General features: G+C 41.6%; 1 long non-coding RNA gene across 1 annotated transcript in view; it reads left to right on the forward strand.

Annotated features, from left to right (window-relative positions):
* Nucleotides 1-13,322, forward strand: part of LOC117942848 — a 34,939-nt gene extending 21,617 nt beyond the window's left edge. The window contains exons 3-4 of the long non-coding RNA XR_004656228.1: nucleotides 2,705-2,707; nucleotides 13,313-13,322. This is a non-coding gene — a long non-coding RNA (uncharacterized LOC117942848). The remainder of the gene's footprint in view (nucleotides 1-2,704; nucleotides 2,708-13,312) is intronic.
* The last annotated feature ends 1,747 nt before the right edge of the window (nucleotides 13,323-15,069 follow it).

The following is a 15,069-nucleotide window of genomic DNA, read 5'->3' on the forward strand; positions in this document are numbered from 1 at the left end:
AGAGACCAATAATCAGTCAAGGCGTCGGGAATCTGCTCGGAAATATTGGATCGGATAAAACAACATGATGTAAATCTGCTAAATAACGCATCATATTCATTAGTTGTTTCACTTGTTTTTATTTTTATTTTAAACAAATTGTATATACACATACAATACACATTTCCTAAAGGCTCGGTCTGGCACTTTAAAAACAAATCCAGTGCTGGTTCCATGGTATCAGAGTTTTGGATATGTAACACTGACTCGTTCCTGGAATGGCCGTATTATTTTGAAGAGTCAATATTCAATAATAGTCAAAATTCGGTGTCTGACGACTATAGTAGTTGTCAGACACCGCCTACCAAGAGCTTGGGTCTGTCCGAGGTTTCTCCCTTAAAGAGAGTTTTCCTTTCCACCGTCGCACTGTGGCTTGCTCTGGAGGTAACTACTAGACCTGTTGGGTCCTTGTAAATGATGTGGTCTAGTGTGGTCTAGACCTTCTCTATCTGTAAAGTGTCTCGAAACAACTCTTGTTATGAATTGATACTATTAAAATTTTTTAAATTAACTGAATTCAAAACAACTGTTAGGTACTCTCAATTGAGTATTTGCATTCACTTGCCTATTGTAAGTTTTACTTATCTATTTTTATAGCTGTGTTTACTTTGCATATTCATATTAATTATACAAAATATTATGAAATAATCTATGATGTATTAAATTGGATAAAAAGCAGACTTTACTGATCCGGTGGTGAAATTCCCAAGCTGGCTGCCAAGTCAAACTTCTGCAGTTATTTTGTTGAAAGTAACTCAAAAGTAATGCAAAAGTACTGTAAAACATTACAATTCAGATATATTGCAATATAACTAGTAATACTGTTTATAATGTATTACATTTTGAAAGTAACTTGCCCAACACTGCTTGTGGATACAGCCCTTCTCTACTCTCAGCTCTTATCTCTTTGATATGACTCTCCCCAAACAGGAAACCAACAAATGTGGTTAGTCTCATACCCATCAGGGGCCTATCAGATTAGCTGGTGTTGTCCGGGTTACAGTGAGACACATGTGGACATGTAAACAGCATTGGAGGAGAGTTATGTAACACAACAGGCAGGTTGTGGATTAGTCTATTTGAAGACATGTCTAGGGATTATTTAGTGAAGCAGCTTTGCTTTGATGTCACATGAAGGAAATTCTTTATGCAGTCATACATCTGGAAGATGTTATACATCACGTGGGATGCAAATGTGTACGTGAGTTAGCAGTATTCCCAGAACCCTTGCAGTGCTCTCCAGTAGACTTTAATTACAGTACGTCAAGACTTTCCTGTTAATTTTCTTTTTCATATGGAGAGCCCACATGAGACGGTGGGGCCCGGGTGAATGCTAACTCTGCACAAAAATGAATAATATACGTCTGTGTGTGCCCCAAGGAGAGCTCCTCTGGTCGGACTCGAGTGCCCCTGAAGAGAAGGTCGGCTCCACTCATTATGGAGAAAAGAACAAGTGCTGTGACACACACAAACACTTCGTTGAGAATGTGGAGGAGAAAAACAGTTTGAGAGTTGAGTGTTTTAGCGAGGTCACTGTTGTTGACTGACGCCCTAATTGCTTTAATTATGTCACTTGGCTACTTAAATCTTCAAACTCCTGTGAGAGTTTTGGTGAGAGCACTTTCCGTGAAAGTCTTGTACATCTAATGACAAACAGAGGCAGTGTGTTCTGTGAATTCTTTTCATCCCAATGTTTCCTAAACTCACTGTGGTCGACCTTGCTGTAATGCCTGGCTTCAGTTCAGTTGTTGGGTCAGCGCCTTCTGGTGATGGTAGTAGCAAAGCGTGTGACTGTCAGGGGAGGAATGAATAGTAAAAATACCTTTATTTACCTTTAAGCGCTTTGCAAAAAACAGTTACAAAGTGCTTTATGCTTATTCAAAATTACAACGAGCTAACAGATAATAGAAGAAAATAAATGAACAAACTGTAAAATCAATGGGAAAAGCTGGTCTAAAAAACAGGGAAAAACGTTTTAAAAGCTCTTTGCTTGTCGTCTTGCGGACAGACCTGAAGAAGTATAAATTCAAACTTTTTTCACATTGGCATCATGATGTTGTTATTTCAGCATACGTTTTTTTATCAATAATTTAAATTGTAATTAAAAAAACAGCAGAAGCTGTACTTCTGGAAGTGACTAACATACAGATGTCTCCTTAAAATTCACCGTGTTTTTTGCACGCCGGATGATGTTTTTGATCCAGACATGATGCTGTTCAATTTTACAATTAATCTGGTAAGCAGCTACGAAGCAGCAATAGTGGTTATTTTGGCCATGTTGATGTCAGAAAGAAATGTTGTTGGTGCCTACAGCTCTGCACCGGAGGGTAAACGAGTGGCGCGAGTTACACAAGTAAATGCAAATGGTCCAAAATATGATCCTGTAATCTCGTGCGAATGGCACAACGAGAGCACGCCATAAAACTTTACAGTAATTTCAAAGAGACTTAAAAGAGACAGTGTAATGGCCTTTCTACAACTGAGGGGCCCCAGCAGAAAAGGCCCCATCTTTTTTTAAAGGTTTTTGACCATGGAACGACCGAGACCTCCCGCAGGAAAAACTCCCGGACGTTGTTTGTAAAAGCAGCGATTACCGACTGTATTTGTGTGTTTCTAGTGGCGGTGCCCTCTAGTGGCCATAAAAATGATGACGGGAGCCAAGCAGGAAGTAAGGTGTCGAAATATAGGAGTGCCAAAATTTGGACGTAGGTTGGGGCGGTAGGTCAAACAAACACAGGACTTTCACCTGGGAAAGCGGGGTTCGAAACCTCCTTCAACATAAAAGCAAACAGCGAGTTTTTCAGCGTCACGTGCTAGGAAGTGGAACGAAACACAAGAAAAATTTAATTTGTACTCCAAACACAATCTTTTTCTAAACCTAACTAATTGGTTTTGGTGCCTAAACATAAGCTTACTGCGACCAATTCACAAATGTTAAAGACATGTTTGACATTGCGACCTGTATGTTCAAAACCGCAACATATATTCTCTGGTTTAGATATGATATCATATTTCCACCACCGCTAGGGACGCTATTTGTGAAATGCTCCTATGGGTTATGTCAGAAGGTAGGGAACAAACGACCCATATCATCACATGGTTTAGAGGACTTGTTGGAATGACCAAGCCTGACTTACCAGAGCGTCCAAGGTTACGTTCAGGCTATTATTGGGTGAGAAGCTCAGCTATATATTTTTGAACAATCCCTATACAAGCCTTAATTGTGATCAATTGAATTATTAAAATCTAACATAAAATGAAGTGGTTTTAAACCGCTGTCATGTGTTCTCCCCTGTTGGACCCGTTAGTTGTTATTCTGTTATATTTTTGAATGAGCTGACCAACCAAACCTGAATGAAAGGTTTGGTGAGAGGCATCAGAAAAGAAAGGAAGGAGACCCCCCTTTGCATCCTCTCCACCTATTTACCCCTCCCCACCCCCCACCCCCAAAGGATACATGGTTCAATGAGTGCCATAAGTTACTCCCCCTCTCCATCGTCTCTCCCCACCTCTCCCTAGATTTTCCAGACCCCTGCTGCACTAAGCTGAGCTTAGGAGTCAGCTGAGCTGATCAAAGACCGTAGCCATGTAGTGGCTAACAAGAGGCGAGAGTTCCCAACGACACAGGACCTCCAAGGGGTTTCTACCGCCATAGAGCTACTGTAACTAGAATAGACACAGAGGGACCTGGGCTGGTAATACACTCTGCTGTTTTCCTGGGAAAATGTGTTCCTACGAAGGCTGAGCTCGGGTCCATGGGACCTTTTTCCGGCTTTCTCTAGTGGTTATAAGTCTGCAGAGAGAGCCACTCTCCATTGCCCAGAATCCACCTAGTGTGGGCACGGCCCAAGTCTTGTTCCCACCAACCCCATCTTCTCCATCTACCTCTCCTCATCACGTCTACCCTTTCCAATTTCCCCACATGCTCCGGCCCCCTACTATTACTCTAATTAGCCTGAGCAGGCTTTACCTCCTCTTCCTCCTCTCTTTGTTCCCCATTTCATCTTTTTTCCTTCATGACCTTTTTCATCCTTTTTTCCCTCCATAGTGCTGTAACAGTGTGTGCTGTATTCTTGTTGTAGACCACTTTTTGAACCTAGCAAGAATGAAACCACAAATCCTCAACAACGATGCCATTTTGTATGCTTGTAGAAGATGGACTGGGAGTGTCAGTTCAACACATTCTCATTACCAGCGTGTCAAAAAAGAGACGCTCACTCGGGTGCCTTTGGCGTTTGTTACTGATGAAAAACGTCTCCTTTAGCGACTAGCCTTGTGCTTTTATTTCGGGCCGCAGGTTTACAAGAAAGGTTAAATACACTAGTTGACTGATATGACACCATTGTATTTACGTAACACTATCAATCCAAGCTAAAGTGAAAGATAAGGATAATGATATTAATAATGCATGCCTCCTCTAAGCTTCAGGTTGATGATGACTAGCGGGCATGCTTTTTATGTTAGATAAATTGATCAACTTTGATTGTAACTGGTGCTTTTCTGTGCATGCAGACCTGCATGTCAGACTGCTAATTAATGTTTCCAGCATCCAAACTGTAACATTAGTTAGGACAGACCTCTTGTTTATTTAGCCTGGCTGGTAATAGCTTTCTGCGCTGAAAAATGTCCGGGAGACGTTGGGATAAAGTTGCCTTAATCAGGTGATTCATTTTGTCTTTGCAGCGGACATAAAACACTCACTACTGTAGCTCCATCCTTGAAAAAGCAAGTGTATCACTGTGTCGGCAGCAGCTGCTGAGGTACTTTTCCTCATACGGAGAGCCTCACTTTCCATAACAATAAACCCTGTTGGACTAACGTCACGTCACAGGGTCCTAGGACAGGGGTCCAAACTAAACTTCACTAAGGACCACACTGGAAAGTAATAATGGCATTAAAGGGCCACAGATGTTGATTTCATTGTCATGTTTTTATTTCATTGAAAAAGACAAGCATCTTTTATTATTGCTTGTCTTGTAAAGTCTTCTCACTTATAGTTTGTTTGACATGAATGCCCAAATAAGACAGTAAAAAAAGTAACATAGCCATCAAAGAAACAAAGGACAAAAGTTTTAAAAAAGTGACACAAACATCAAATAAAATCATCAGATAAAAACGTTGGAAAAAACATCGGCAAAAGTGATAAAAACCTTTGTAAATGCGTTAAAACGTTGAAAAAGCTACAAAAACTAGGTGTGCCAAAATGTATTGTGAACCACAATTAATATGCGGGACAAATCAAATTCTGCGACGGCCCGCGGGCCTTGAGTTTGACACCTTGTTATGGGGGCAGAGATGTTAGGTATTTTAGGGGTACTACTAGATCTGTAGTTGAGCTACATCTGGTGGATTGTGGGTAACTTTAGCTACGGTTATTGGTAATAGCATGGCTGTAGTAAATACATGCTGTTGGACTAACAAACAGTTAATATTCCGTTGTAGTCCGGAAAATCACTGTTACATCTAGTAACATGAAAAAGTGAATAATGTAACATTAAAATCTTTAATTCTCTTTGGTTGTCTCATTGTTGCTCCACACACAAACAAGAACCTACAAAACCCTTCCAACCCTCATAGCTTTCCAGTGTGACCTGTTGCATGCCCTGTTAGTAGTTTGGATTTTATACCGGATGGTTCCATCATGCACAGAGCTGAGGCTCTCTGAAGGTTTGTAAAACACAACTGACTTACTAATCTGACAAGTCATGTTCTGTTCGCCTGTCACCCAAGTGAGGTAGTAAAGGCACTGGAAATTAACATAATGTCAATTCTACAATTTAGGATCAATTAAGGATTTGGATACGTGTGTTGTGTTCAAATTGATTCGAACAAATTGCTTGTTTGTTCTCATTCAATCTATCAATACTATAAAATCTATTTAATAGATTTTTTTGTGAACTTTACTTGCATTGATCCACAATATAAACAAGTTATCCAGCCTATGTTTTGTATTTGTCTTCTTCCGTCATTCCCTTCCTCCCCTCCTCCCTTTGTACCTTACACTTGCTGGAACCAAATCTCTTGCACCTGCATGTTGAGGCTGGATCCGGTTCCCCGAATTGCTGAAAGGACTGTGCTGATCTGATCCTCGAAGAGAGTCAGGGACGTGAAGGGGAGAGAAGAGCAGAAACCCTTTTAGTGGTGCTGCATTGGGGGGGGGGGGCTCCTCATGTGGGTGAGCATTTATCTGGAGCCGGAAAGAGCTTTATGGTAGCGGAAGGCTATGGAAAATGACTGCTTTCAGGGTCCCCTGTTAAAAGAAAGGCTCTCTGGTCTGGAGTGGGGGCTCTGAGTTCCTCTGTAGCAGTACCGGGTCTTCCTACCCCGGAGTAGGCCCACTTGAGGAAATAAAGTTTGAGGAAGTTGGGAGAATATGCTGGGTTTCAATCCAAGGATCTGATTGGATTGCATCAAACCAGGAAAACCGAAAGAAAAACGTTCATTTTTGCTACAAATCTTTTTAGGTCTTTAAAAAAATGATATGACACAGACGTTTTGCTAAATAAATGATAACATAGATTTGGCATATTGAAAAAAAGTAAACGATCTAATTGTTCTGTAAAACATTCAAAAGTGGTCTAAGATTCAAAGTGCTGTATGCGTGACCAGGGCTGGTGAAGTTTTCTCTCTTCGGCCCCTACAGGTTGGAAACGGAAATGCCCATTACATAATTGTTATCACATTGGCAAACTTGCATATTGTTATGTATTGTGATGTAATGTAATCAGGGGTGGGAATCACCAGACCCATCCTGTGTCCCATTCATTGTGATGCAGCGGATTGTACTGAAAGGCAAAGAAAAAGAAAAATGAACAGGTGCTTAAAGAATGAGTAAGTGCATAGATAAGAAAATACTGGAAACGCAATCTTAATCTTGCAACACTGCTCGTAGTACTAATCCTACATTTCCCATGAGCACTATGTTGTGAAGTGTCGTACAACCGTTGTCTACTGGTCTGGGTGTTGATTATAAGCTACGCTGAAACAAAGAAGACAAACGGAACGACTTGAAACAAACCAGAGAAGCTGAAATTAGGTAGTGAAGGTAGTTTGAAAAACAAATACAAACGTAGCGTGTGGAAAATCTGACTGGCTGCTAAGTTCAAGAATCTACTAGACGTGTTGGCTGGTGTTCATTTAAAGCCGTGTGTGTAACCCTCCACCTTCAGCGTAGTGTTGTTTCCTTATGGCATTTTGTGTTTGTGTTATCACGACTGCAGACTTATGTTCTGCATTAACGTCTCATATCCCGAGTTAGGTAAGTTGTTTGTCTGAGCTTTAGTTTTAATGTGGACGTTACAAAGAAAAGAATAAGTATCTCCAGTTTGAAGCTTTCTATCAGTGATTTTGTCCCGAACCTGCCGCACAAGTAATGTTACATTACCTCAAACCACTCTTATGTTGCTTGACCTGACTTTTTGTCAGGGTTCATGCTAATAAATAACTTTTCTAACTAATCTAGGTCAGTCTATGTGGGCAGCAGCTAACAGTTACAATACCTTATTACAAATGACGTGAGCTTACATTTTATAAGCATTAGGCCAACGTTTACCCAACATTTACTTTCACGTAGTTTAAACATGGCATGATGTGCACTAAGACTTGAGTTGTTTTTCTGACTTGAATTTCCATGAAATTTCCCAGTTGTGAAGTCATTTCTCTGATTATTCCATCACCACCTGAATGCAGCATTAGCCCGGTTACTTTTTATTTTAAGAAAGCATGACATTTGAAAGACATTAGCGGACAAGAACCTCCTTGTGTTAAACTTTCTTGGCACGCTTTTTGTTTGCTTTGAAGATTCTCTAATGATCAAAAATCTAATCTGTGCACTTCAGCCCACTTTATGAAACATCTAATTAGCATTCATGTCACATGACTTTTCCACACATTTAGCTGACGTGATTGTGGTAATATTTTAATTTACAAAGCTCATATTTCCACTATGGGCTATATCAAATTTCATCCGTAAAAGTCATTAGTCTGGCGATGTCTATGTTGTAAGTCCAAAAAAAAACAGCACACAATCAACACAGTGAGGATGATGGGAGTTCAGTCCGCCAAATGTTTGGTTGAGATGTCCTTCAGTCCCAATCTGTGAAATATTCACTTGAGTGATGAGTGATTTTGGTGCATGTCTGTGATCAATGTGTGTGTGTGTGTGTGTGTGTGTGTGTGTGTGTGTGTGTGTGTGTGTGTGTGTGTGTGTGTGTGCATAGTATACTGTATGTGAGCCCAACAGAAGGGCAGTTGGAGGTAGAGGAGCATTTGCCTGAGGGTAAACAGCTGAGGGTGACTATAAAGAGATTAAAAAGGGAATGTGGGACTTAATCCACTGTTATACAGCCGTCCTCTGAGTCTCCACTCACGGAGAGAAAGCAAAGAAAAGACGAGCATTCCTCCCAGCCCTCGCTGCACAGCACACAGAGCGGGGACTACACACGCTATTCTCCTGCCATCTGGCCTTAACCAAACACTGAACAGCCCCTTGACCCCGATCGGCCCCACAACCCTCCTCTGCCTCCACGCCCTCTCCATCTTCACCCTCGACCTTCTGCTGTCTTGCACCTCCTCCTCGGCTCCCACTTCACCGCCATGTCCAAAGCACAGTATTATTTTACTTTTACCAACAATGAACACAGTTAAGGAGCTATCTTAGAAAACTTTACAAATGGACTAGGTCTATACCTCAATCTATAATTTACAGAGACCTAACAATTGCCCCCAAGAGCAGGCATTGGATCGTGGTGGGCGGCCACCTGCCGCTGCAGGTTGGGACAGAGACACAGATGCTGATATACAGACAGTGTTTGGGAGGAAGGGAACACATGTACCAGCGTTAAGTATTCAGAATACACATTACAAGTAACTGTATTCATGACAGTTGCAATTTAAATAGTTGGTATTCAGTTACATTGTTGAAATCGGGGGATTGCACGACATTACTTCTCTGTTTCATCGGTTTATCCACTATCTAAATAAATTAAGACGTGCTGTTGTAGACTTTTATACTACGGGTTTAATGACATTGTTTTAAAGTCAGTCGTGAAGTAAAGTGGGCCGGCATAAAACTCCAGGGCTGAAAATGAGTCCTCAAGTGCTATATAAATCATCTTTATTATCATTAATAACAATGATTTTGCTCTGAAATGTAGTGGAAGAGAATTAAAGTGTAGTATAAAGGATGTACTACTTGTTTTTTGTTTTTCTGTCTAAGGGACTGATCCAAACAATAATCTTTGAAATTGGTCCAGTATTAAGCATAATCACCTCATTCTTCCACTGCGAAACAAGTGGCACAACCTGGTCTGACAGCAGTTCATGAATGGTCACATTATTTTGATCTTTAGATTCGTCAACAGAGACAAATTTTTCCTGTTTATTTCGTGGTGACCACCACAAAATGGGAACGTGAACGTTTCACGAGCTGCCATGCCTGCTCTGGGGAACAACAACAATGGAGAAATGAAACGCCACACACCGGATATGGCGACAACAACAGCACGTTTATGGTTAGGAGAAGAAGAACGCGGAAAGGAACCGTCACACGCAGGATATGGCGACAACTACAGGACGTTTGTGGTTAGGAGAAGAAGAACGGGGGAAGGAACCGCCATCCACCACCCCAACCAACCTCCTTATGCAGATTTTGGGCTTTTTAATACTGCTCGCTACCATAACCGTGCTCTTATCACGAAAGATGCTTCCCATTGAAATACATTAGTTCAAAAATCCGTGCTCACCACCACAAACGAAACGACAAAATCGTCTTCCTGTACACAGATCAATAGATTAAATGAAGTCACCCTTTCACATGTGACTGGGCTGTGCTGCAATGTAGCGTTAAAGGTCCCATGGCGTGGAAATTTCACTTTATGAGGTTTTTTAACTTTGATATGTGTTCCCCCATCTGTCTATGGTCCCCCAGTGGCTAGAAATGGTGATATGTGTAAACCGAGCCCTGGGTATCCTGCTCTGCTCTGACAATGAAAGCTCAGATGGGCCGATCAGAAAACGTGCCCCCTTATGAGGTCATAAAGGGGCAATGTTACCTCCCCTTTCTCTGCTTTGCCCGCCTAGAGAATTTGGCCCACCCATGAGAGAGAGACATCATGGCTTTCAAATGAGCAAAGTGGCACTTGGTCAAGGCCACACCCCCAACCTCCACCTCAGATTACAGGCTCAGATTATTATTCTAAGTATTTGACAACGTTCCGAAAGACTCTTGAAAGAGACCTTTTTGTTAAAGAGTAAGATCCTTCCTTATTTTGAAACCACCCCAAATTTGCAATCGCCAAACAGACTCCATTCAACAGAACATTTCGTCGAAAAACCCACTTCATTCAAAGTCGACAGGAACAAAACAAAACTCAATCATGAGCCGTCTTGTTTCTTCTTTCCACCGTTCCAAAAATCAACACTCTGGTTTTATTGAAATAAACGCTTTATTCACTCATTTGCATGTGAAAATGTGCTGTGTTGTTTTATCAATGTACATAAAGCACCAGAGTATATGTGCTTCCCCCTCTCTCTCTTTTTTCACACTACAGGAGAGAAAAGTAAGTTTCCTGCCTTAAACCAGCACGTTTTCCCCCATCCACCAGTTATGTGCTGGATGTAAACATTAGAGGGTTAACACTGCAATGGGATGGCCGTGGTTTGGATCCAATACAAATACAGAGTAGTAGCAATTTAAACTTCTTAAGACCTTGGTCTAGTTTGTAAGCTTGCATGTACTGCATAAGAGAAAATAATTAATTCAGAGTTAAGGAATTTAAAGGAGATAAATGGAAGCCAACGAGAGACGTAAGCTGATGGTTGACAGTGATTTAAGATACAATCAATCAATGATATTTGATTGTTTTATGTCATTTTGATTGCAGAATCACACTGTAGCCTGGTCCAAATACAGTAGTTTTGAAACCTTTTACAGCACCATATATACTTGAAAGCAAAGTTACATTTAACTGGTGGATGTGAGGCATTTCCAATCTGCAACTGACAAGGTATTAACCCAGTCTGGGAGCATTTAGCCCACTGTTTAAATACTACTGTCTACAAAACCTTTCTCACACTCTTTGCCACCTTTTTTATTGGCTGCTATTCCAAAAATGTGTCATGTACCTGCTTTCTCCTGAATCCCCCCCCCATCTCTGTCTTGTTCACTTGCCTTTTTGCCGTCTTTCCCACCTGTTAAGAAAAACCTCTGAAGCACGCGTGCGTTGAGAAGGTTCAGGAGACTTTGGTGACTTACACAGAAGCATTTAATGACCTCTTAATTTAGGAGAATTTAGGATCAAACAGTACAGTAAAGTTCCATGCCAAGTTTTTGAAGTTCCTGTCTTCCTGAAGGTGCGTTCACCGAGCACAGTAACGTTAGGTGGCTGGGGGAGCTATAGAGACTGAAGAGGCCGAGCGCCGTTAAAACAAAGCAGTGAATTGGATAAATAAACCGTTTTCCGCTGATTCATCGCTGGGAATGCAACTGTAGCAAGCACCTCATTATCACCAACGTCATCCACATTAATCTGATCTGAGGGACGTCCCTGATGGGAGCGCTTCAGCACTGTCTTATCATAAAGCTGATACGTCTAACGTCTTCTATGGAGACAGGGTTGTACTACTAGTCTGCCTGAGACAGGGTATGAGATTTAGTTGGACCCTGACCCGAATGAGACCTGGGTTCCACTGTCTCAACATATATAGCATGAGTTCGTAAACTGGATGTTCCACCACAACATCCATTTATGCCATTTAAGAGTTGGAGTGGCTCAGTCCGTAGAGAGTTGGATTTGGAACTGGAGGGTCTCCGGTTCAAGTCCCTGCATGGTACAAAGTGTGGATTGGTAGCTGGAGAGATGCCAGAGCACTGCCAAGGGACCCTTGAGCAATGCACCCAAAAAAAACCTAACCACCCAGCGTTCTATTCTTTTGATACGTTCTGTTGTCTCTGGTGTAAGGGAGTGGTTCTCAAGCTTTTTCACATCAAGGACCCTTGAACTTTCACAGATTAGACCCCGGACCCCCATCTGATTGGACTTTGTCCCTGGGTACCCTACTTGATAGAATTGTTGCTGATGTTTTATTATTGTCTTCCCATTGACAGTGCAACTTTTTGTTTATCTTGGTCAAAATTTAAACTTTTTCAAAGATTTTGTTGATTTTTTGCCAAAATGTTTTTTCACATTTTCCAATGTTTTTATCAATGTTTTTTCTGCACCTACTGATGTTTTTGTGGGATTTTTTCCTCCACGCTTTTGAACCTTTTGCTGACATTTTTGTCACTTTTTTCAACTTTTTTAATGCTAGAAAAATTAAAACAAAACCCAAATTCAAAGAAAGTTGTGGGCTGATCATTTGTTTAACTTGTGAAGAGCGTTTTGTGGAACAATCCGCTTTATTGCTCTGAAAATTTGGTTGAAAGAAACAAACTTTTCTGATAAAGAAAAATTTAAAAAATAGTTTAACACATGGAAAACACAAGGGTTAAAAAAACAATTATACAAAACAAAACTGGCTTATATTTTAAAGGATCAGTTGAAACACAAAATAATATCTCTATTTAAAAATGTGCTTGAAAGGGCTCTTCAACAGCACTCTACCCTTAGATATTATAATGTCAAGAATTAGCAATTTGTGATTTAAGGGTTGAAACATGAACTTGTGCAAACCAGCTTGAAAGTGCACAAACTTGAAATGTTTTGTAAAATAGTTGCCAGCAACGTAAGTATGTGTAAAATAAACTAGACTGCCTGTCCAGTCTGAAACAGTAATTTTCCCTGTAAATCCCTATCCATAGATCTGGTTTCCTCCACAGCTATACACGCTGCCTAGCATCTTACTGGACCTCTGCTTCCCTCTCAGCTGTGGTCCCAGGCCCAGACCAGCACGGCTGTGATTAGTCCTATAGGAGAATAAGGAGACAGTTCACGGCCGGAGCTGAAGTCATCGGCCAGGCATCCGTCAGAACAGTCACTAAAACAATGGACCCCTCTGTCCCGCTAACACAAGGTTGGTTTTAGACCAGAGGCCTGACAGCGCTGCGATGGACCGGCAGCAGCAAACGGAACTGACAGCTACAGTTTGGCCTTGTCTTGTGTGGGAACACCTCACAGTCCTCCAGTGGGAGAGGGAGCCCCTTTGATTAATGTTAGGGTATCTCCCAAAGACTGTCAAAAATGATGAACATAGCATCTGTCGCTCATTGGTTTGTGGACTGCCATTTTGAAGTCTCAAGTTCGAGATTCACGACGAGAGGGTGGAGCTGGGGAAGACGACGCGGTTGAACCAAAGCACTGAAGGGAGAACGTTTCAAACCTTCTGAAGCGAGTCATCCAGCGGCGATTTTCCGGCGGGTAAACGTGTACCTCTGGGTACTGCTGCCATTCATCTCCATGTACAGCAGTACACAGAAAACCAACACATGTTCCCTTAAGCTACTAGCTAACGCTAGCGAGAACTAGCTAGCTTGGTTGTCCGAATGCCGAACAAGACATTTTTAGGCGCCCAAAGTGTTCCAATTAACTTTGATGAAGGGAAAACACACAGTAGTAGAAATAAGTTTGAGATGAAAACACGGACACCCAAAAACAAGTTCTATTTTAATGTCCACAGTGTTAGCAGGGTTAGCATGGTTAAGCCTCTGTCCTGATTGACAGGTTACAACCTGCCCCTTTATGACCATTTATCAACTTTATTGTCCATTTAAAAAGAAAATGGAAACATAATTTACAAAACAAACACCATGCTGAGTTGAGGAAGACTTGAAACTAGTGATTGAGGCCATATACTCATTATGAAAATGGTAATAAAAAATTAGGGTCATTTTCTCATAGACTTCTATAGGATACAAATCATTTTTGGGGCCAGTAGAGTCGCCCCCTGGTAGATATTAGATAGAACGTTGGTTTAAGGTATTTCCACCTTGGCTTCTCATACCGCAAAAGCTTCGTCCATTCTTTATTACAGTCTATGCTTTTACCTAAAAAATTAAACTTAGATGTCAACACTAATATTACACAGCCCCTTTGTAATGGTGAACAAAGGCAGACTAATCCAATGAAATGGCGTATGTATGACACTTCAGTTTGTACGCCATCGTTGGCATGTAATCAAGACCCACGTTACCCACACTTATCAACGCTGTTAAACTTCTATTGACTCATGTTACCTTGTGGTGGCGTGTGAATTTATGCCGTAGTGACCAGTGTGCCCTACGTGTCCCTGTTCCTTTGTGTCACGTTTCCAACTGCGTTCTTTTTGCACGTGGATAGCTCAAAATGCAGACACCACGTCACTCGGCTTAAGAAATTTGCCGTGTATGTTTACCCGAAGTCATGATCTTATTTTGACAAAAGCCACCAGGAGCTTCATCCAATAATTTTTGTCAATCGGTTGAATATTCCCGTTAAAACTTATTTTGTTCTGGGCCTAAAACACCCCAATCTCGAACACCTTCAGCATTGTGATGTCTGTACGTGACTTCTCAGTAACGGGACAGTGCGACACACACACACACACACACACGCACACACATCTCCCAGAGCGCTGAGCAAGGGTTTACGGAGATAAGTGAAAAGGCTGATCTTGAAAGTTGCTGCCAAAAGCACCGGACAATGAAAAGTTTCCTTTGGATGTGCCGCCAGTAGCCGGAGGAGTGGAGAGATGGAAGTCATGTCACTCCTTGATAGCCAGCTGTTTTATTATCCTCTCTCCAGAGTCACAGTCACAGTTAATCTCAGCTCCTGCTGCTGCTGACCCCAACCGGCCACCTCCGTCTCCATGCCCACCGTGTCACCATGGCAACAAGGAATGACCTGTGGTACTCACATATATATACACACACACACACACACACACACACACCAACCTGTAGCAATGCATTCACACACAGTTCATGGTGTTTAAAGAGGGAAAATAAAACGTTTGATACATGTGAAAATGTATTGAAATGGGGTGTAGCTGTAGGCAGAGCAGTCAGGGACAGCTGTACCAATCACGGACTAGACCTCCGTTGTCTACTGTACTCTC

Source organism: Etheostoma cragini, chromosome 4, assembly GCF_013103735.1.
Source record: "Etheostoma cragini isolate CJK2018 chromosome 4, CSU_Ecrag_1.0, whole genome shotgun sequence".
NCBI classification, from domain to species: domain Eukaryota; kingdom Metazoa; phylum Chordata; class Actinopteri; order Perciformes; family Percidae; genus Etheostoma; species Etheostoma cragini.